This window comes from Cervus canadensis, chromosome 12, assembly GCF_019320065.1.
Source record: "Cervus canadensis isolate Bull #8, Minnesota chromosome 12, ASM1932006v1, whole genome shotgun sequence".
Taxonomy (NCBI): Eukaryota; Metazoa; Chordata; class Mammalia; order Artiodactyla; family Cervidae; genus Cervus; species Cervus canadensis.
Window position 1 is genome coordinate 35,492,303 of NC_057397.1, and position 6,000 is coordinate 35,498,302.

Genomic DNA, 6,000 nt, shown 5'->3' on the forward strand with positions numbered 1-6,000 from the left:
ACCTCCCACTCGAGAAGAATTAAAGGTCCAGCAAGAATCTGAAATGTACTGCTGTTATCACTCGCTGTATTATGAATTACATTCTGCTCATCTGATTAATTGAAAGCTGTGCAAAATTAAATCTATAAAATCCTCAATAATTAAATCCTGCTTTATAAAATTGGCATTATTAAATTATTATATCTATACAACATCTTATATTGACACCTATCCCACAACCGACAGGCAACCCTCACTTCAATGTCTTATCTGACAATATGAAAAGAAAAACATTTACTATTCCCATTCTTAGATTCCAAACCACTACAAAACTAAATACCAACTCAAAGCTTCTTACTCTAAAAATTTCATGGGCTTCTTAAAAAGTGTTTTTAAAAAAATTTTTCATTTTCATTTCTTTCCAAAAGTACCACAAATAACTATTTTTCTGTAAGAAAAACAGAACAATTTAGTACATATTTTAACAGTGCCCAAGAGACTATGAAGGCTTCCCAGGTGGCTCAGTGGTAAAGAATCCGCCTGCCAATGCAGGAGACCTGGGTTCAATCCCTGAGTTGGAAAGATCCCCTGGAGGAGGGCAGGGCAACCCATTTCAGTATTTTTGCCTGGAGAATCCCACGGACAGAGGAGCCTAGCAGGCTACAGTCCATGGGGTTCCAAGAGTCAGACACAACTTAGCGACTAAACAACAACAAAGAACCTACGATATAGTCTAGAGAAGTCTCACTCCATGATCCATTCCAGGGGAAAACATCCACATACATACTACCAGCCAAATAAAAAAGGAAATAGTTATTAGACACCAATTTTAAATATCAGGTGCCATATTTTGCCATATTTATATTACCTCATTTAATCCTCATCACCTTGGGATGTAGGTGATATCCCCGTTTTTCTAGAAGTTGGGTCACTTCTCCATGGTCACATCACTAGGATTAAAACTCAGTTTTGTCTGGTTCCAAGTCCCCTTCCCTCCATTATATGTTAAATTATAAATAAAGACTCAACTCCTTAAAAATATTCCTGTAACAAATGGCCTGATCTCTAAAACAATAATGGCAAGGATCCTATATAGAACTTCAGGAATTTACTCAAAATCGATGACACAAAAATATAAATTATAATTATTATGAATTCTATACACACACCTAGTATTTTCTTGAGTATCTAGAAAAGGCATGAATATATCTAGATGTGATTTGATTACAGCATGCATGTCTCCACTATTCAGTCTAATAACAACAAAACTCAATTTTGCAATATCTAGACTTTTATTATGATCTGTACACATAAATGATCCGATATCCAGTGCTCAAAGCGTACAAAAGAAAAGAAGACAGAGGAATAGATGTAAAGAGGAGGTTAACTACAGAGGGAAAAAAACCCAGCACATTGGCCAATTATAACTTCCAGAACCTGATTCTAATACAGAAAAACCACTCAACCTCACTTTCTATGCTGTTTGTATACTAATAACTGATAAGTAGCTTAGATACTTTTGATAGTCTTATCCTTTGTTGAAAACCAGACCAAGCCTCTCCTTCCTAGAATTTTATTCCAAGCATGACAAGTAAGCTAAAATATGAAATTTACATGGTCTTCCAGGCTGAATTATGTCAGAGTAAAGAACTATGGTGTATGTAACTTATCCTCAAATGGTCTAGGGAAAAAACACGTGTGTGACAGAAAGAAAGTAAATGATAAATTGTAAAATGGTAACAGGTGACTCTGAGTTAAGGTGACAAGAATACTCTTTGCATTATTCTTATTCTTGGTATTTTTCCATAAACTTGAAATTATTTCCAAATAAAAAAATGTAACTTAAAAATTACATGGCAGTCTATCTGAAGTTAACAGTGCAAACCTGGATTATACAGCAACATTTTCACAAATACAAAACACAGATTTTTGAAGAAAATTTTACTGATGGGTGAAGAAATCTGAACCATGTCCTACCAACTAATGATCACTTAGGAATAAATTTCAAACTACACTGCCATGGAATGGAATGTGGCAACCGGTGCCTTAAGTTGAAAACGTAGCAGGACAAAACTGTAGACATCACATAGTTTGTTTTAAGTTTCACAAATTTAATATAGGTCTGCTGCAAAATGCAGCAAATTTACAATTCAAGTGGTATGTGTGTTCTCTGGTTTGCAATAAAATACAAACTGAAAAATTAAAAACCTGCCAAATTACAAAACAATCGAGATGCAGAGTATCTGGATTTTGATGGTTTTATTAAACAAGATTTTTTTTTTCCCTACTGCAGCTCAGTACACCGTGGTATGTGTGAATCATCTTGAGAAAGCAAGGACAGAGAAGAAATAGCCTCCAGGAGCAATGTTGCAATCTTTTCTCCTACAAGGTTACTATTATCCCGCGTGCCCATCACAGTTTTGATTTCAAATATTCATCATGCTTTCTTAAAACATAAGGATGCATCAGAAAAAGTGATTAATGCTCAAAGTTCCCCAAAATCGCGAAATCAAACATTAAAATTGAAGGTTTTCAGCTAACAGTTAAACACCTTTAAAAGATCATCTCATCTTTTCTGCAGGAACCACCTAACTTGAAATCCTTTACTATCTTCCGCTAATTGAATGGTCCTTCTCTACCGAAGGAGATTTAAACCTTTTGGGGAAGGGGGGGTGGGGGGACGGGAAACGCGTCACGCCAAGTAAAGATCCTTTCCAAAGAAAATTCTCCCCAAGTGCAAAATTCTGCACATATTTCCAGGGACTTTCAGATCCCAAGGCCATTATCCCCACCCCCTCTCCAGAAGGATCCCAGCTGAAGCGTTTCCCCGATCGCCTCTGCGGAACACCCCCCTGGACCCAATCCACACAGTGCCCGGCTCTCCCCCGAGGACGGGAGGCTCCGTCCTCTCCGGGTGGATTCTGTAACCGATCTTTGTCTCTCCGCCCAACTCCCTTCACCTCGGCAAGGTCACTAGCTGCCAACCACCCCTCTGAGCCGAGCCCTCACCGTAGTAGTTCGTAGGAGCCACGGCACAACTTGCGTGTCATAGGATACCTTCTGCCCCCCTCGGCCCCACCTACCTTCCCCATTTCGGAGCCTTACGTCTTCATCACTTGCCCATTATACAGAAATAGCCACCACCGCCGGCCCCCGGCGCGCCCCCGCCCCGCCCCGCCGCTCCTCCCGCGCCCCCCGGGCGCCTTCCTGGCAGACCCTCCAAGGATGGGCCCCCCGCCCCGGTCTCCCCTCCCCTCCCCTCTGCAGAGGCCCTCCCCCTCCCCCTCCCGCACCGTCGCCTTTCCCGCAGTCCCCTCTTCCGGCCGTTCCCACACTCCCCGGGCCCCCCCACGACCCCCACCTCCCGGGCCCCTGCTCCCCCTCACCCACCGGCCCCCCTCAATCCATTCGTGCCGGCCTCCTCGCCTCCCTCCCGGCTCCTCCCCTCTGGACACCTGTGTCGTCCCACCCCCTCCACACTCGCCCCCCCCAATTCATTCACCTCCTCCCCGGCTCCCTGCCCCCCGCCATCCTCCTCCCCTCCCCCTCCCGCCCCGAGAGGGCCCGAGGAGGGAGGGAAGGCGCGGGGGAGGGGAGGCCGCCGAGGGGCCGCTCTTCTCGGGGTTCGCCGCGCGCCGCGGACCCGCAAGGCTCCCCAGCGCCCTCTGTCTCCTCCGCCGGCGGGGCGGAAGTCGGGGCCTCCCGCACGCCCCCAACGAGGGTATTTACCTTCTCGCCGGGGACACTTTGCAGACGACTCCAACATTGGCAAACACTACAGAGAACTGACCCCGCTCGGCCGCCGCCGCCGCCGCCGCCGCCGGCTTCCACCCCTCGGGTTCCCCGCCCCCCGCCTCCGCCCGCCTTTCGGGCGCTCCCGCCGCGCCCTCCCGGGCCCGCGCCGCGCGCCCCCGCCGACGCAGCCGCTCCCGCGCCCCCAGCCCGCCCGGCACGCGCGCGCGCGCGCCCCCGAATCCCCGCGGACCTGCGCCGCGCGCCCGGCACCGACCCTCCCTCCCTTCCTCCTCTCGCCGGCCCGCGGCCGAGCACGGCCATTGTTCGCGGCGCAGCTCCCGCCCCCTGGCGGCCGGCAGTGCGCCGCAGTGGCGGCCGCTGCGGGCGCTGCGGTGCTGGCGCCGGCAGGCCGGGCCCCCGGGCGAGGGCCCCGTCCCCCGGGTCCTTGAGAAAGGGCAGGCGAGCGAGCGCCTGGGGATCGCGCCCCGTCTGCAGTCTCCGGGCCCCCGCGGCCCGGCTCCCCGCCCCCTCGGCTGCAAAGGGTGGGCCTGGGGCAGCCTCGTCCACACCTGCAACTCGGCCACTGAGGCCTCCTCCGCCCAATGGACCCTCTGATCTTTCCCGGCGGTGTCTGCACCCAGACTCCCAGCCCGTACCTTCCCCAGGCTCTCTCGCTGCCCGCCTTTGCTCTGCTGGGGACGCGCTACCATCCCGCGTCTGCTCCGGCCGCCGCTGTGCGCTGCACGGTTTAGCGGATCCTGCACCTTTCCAGACTGGGAGGAGGAGGGGGCGGGGGAAGGGGAGGGGGTTAGCGCAACTGTCTCGCCCAGAAAACACTAGTGATCAGTAATCACCTGCTCGCCAAGAGCCGCAGCGTGGCCAGACAGCCTTCTCGACCGGAAAAATCACGAAAAGAGAAATCTTTCGAACCAAAAAGGAGAAGGATCATCTTAGAATAGTGCCCTAGATTCTAGATCGTTGAGGCAAGAACGTCAGAAAACTCGAATTACTTCCTGATTCGTCCTGGTTTTGATGTGGGTTACTGATGTCTGGATAACTTCAACCCAGTTAAGCCCCGTGAAATCCAACACTCCATTTAGTAAATGGCGCCATAAATAATCTGGTAATAAAGTACATCTAGAAATAGAATTATTACTGTTTCACAAACTTACCCATTTGCATTATTATTCCCAGGGTTCCTTGCCCAGTATCAATTCTCTGCCTGAGACATGTCTACCAGACCTGTGATTTCTTTCAGTCATCACGTAAAACCGATAGTTCTCTGAACAGCTGGGAAGACAGTGTAGCATAGGGGTTACAAGAAAGGGCATTCTAACTAGATACCCAGGCCAGGTTATCCACTTACCAAGTAGAAGACCATGGGGATGTTATTTACCTGATGAGTTTTATTCTTTTGTTGCCCAGGAGACAACGTGTATATTTATTTATTTTGGCTGTGCTGGGTCTTCCTTGCTGCATGTGTTTTTCTCCGGTTGCGGTGAGTGGGAGCTACTCTCTAGTTGCTGTGTGCAGGCTTCTCATTGTGGTGGCTTCTGCTGCTGCTGAGCACGGGCCCTAGGGCAGGTGGGCTCAGTAGCTGCAATGCCCGGGCTCCAGGGCACAGGCTCAGTAGTTGTGGCACATGGGCTTACTTGCTCCGCAACATATGGGATCTTCCCAGACCAGGGATGGAACCAGTGTCCTCTGCACTGCCAGGCGAATTCTCAACCACTGGACCACCCAGGGAAGCCCTATAATGTGTATTTAAATGTCATAGTATGCACAAAGCCCTTTAAGCAGGACCTGATCCATGGCAGGTCTCCCGTGAAAGGACATCATCTACTGCCACGTTTTCCTTCTAGAACTCTTTCCTATGCTTCTTCCCCTCTTTTTCACCTGTGCCAGTTCCTTCAAACTTAACGTGGTACATCCTCCCTAAGTGTGCCCTAGTCTTTGTTTAATGACTTCTAGCGCTCAAGCCTCGGAGAAGGCAATGTCAACCCACTCCAGTACTCTTGCCTGGAAAATCCCATGGACCGAGGAGCCTGGTGGGCTGCAGTCCATGCGGTCCCTAAGAGTCGAACACGACTGAGAGACTTCACTTTCACTTTTCACTTTCATGCGTTGGAGAAGGAAATGGCAACCCACTCCAGTGTTCTTGCCTGGAGAATCCCAGGGATGGGGGAGCCTGGTGGGCTGCCGTCTATGGGGTCGCACAGAGTCGGACACGACTGAAGCGACTTAGCAGCAGCAGCAGCAGCAGCGCTCAAGCCTAGCATTCAAATA

The 6,000-nt window shown here is 50.0% G+C and overlaps 1 protein-coding gene across 14 annotated transcripts in view; it reads right to left on the reverse strand.

The window, feature by feature from the left end:
• STAU2 (staufen double-stranded RNA binding protein 2) overlaps positions 1–4,493 on the reverse strand; it is a 288,944-nt gene extending 284,451 nt beyond the window's left edge. For 6 of the 14 annotated variants that reach the window (XM_043483200.1, XM_043483202.1, XM_043483198.1 and 3 more), the window contains exon 1: positions 3,709–3,825. The gene's annotated coding sequence lies outside the window, so the exon portion shown is untranslated. Of the gene's footprint in view, positions 1–3,481; positions 3,501–3,708; positions 3,868–4,370 lie in introns of those variants that run through there. The other 8 variants (XM_043483209.1, XM_043483206.1, XM_043483201.1 and 5 more) reach the window with 7 other exon arrangements.
• Positions 4,494–6,000: the final 1,507 nt, after the last annotated feature.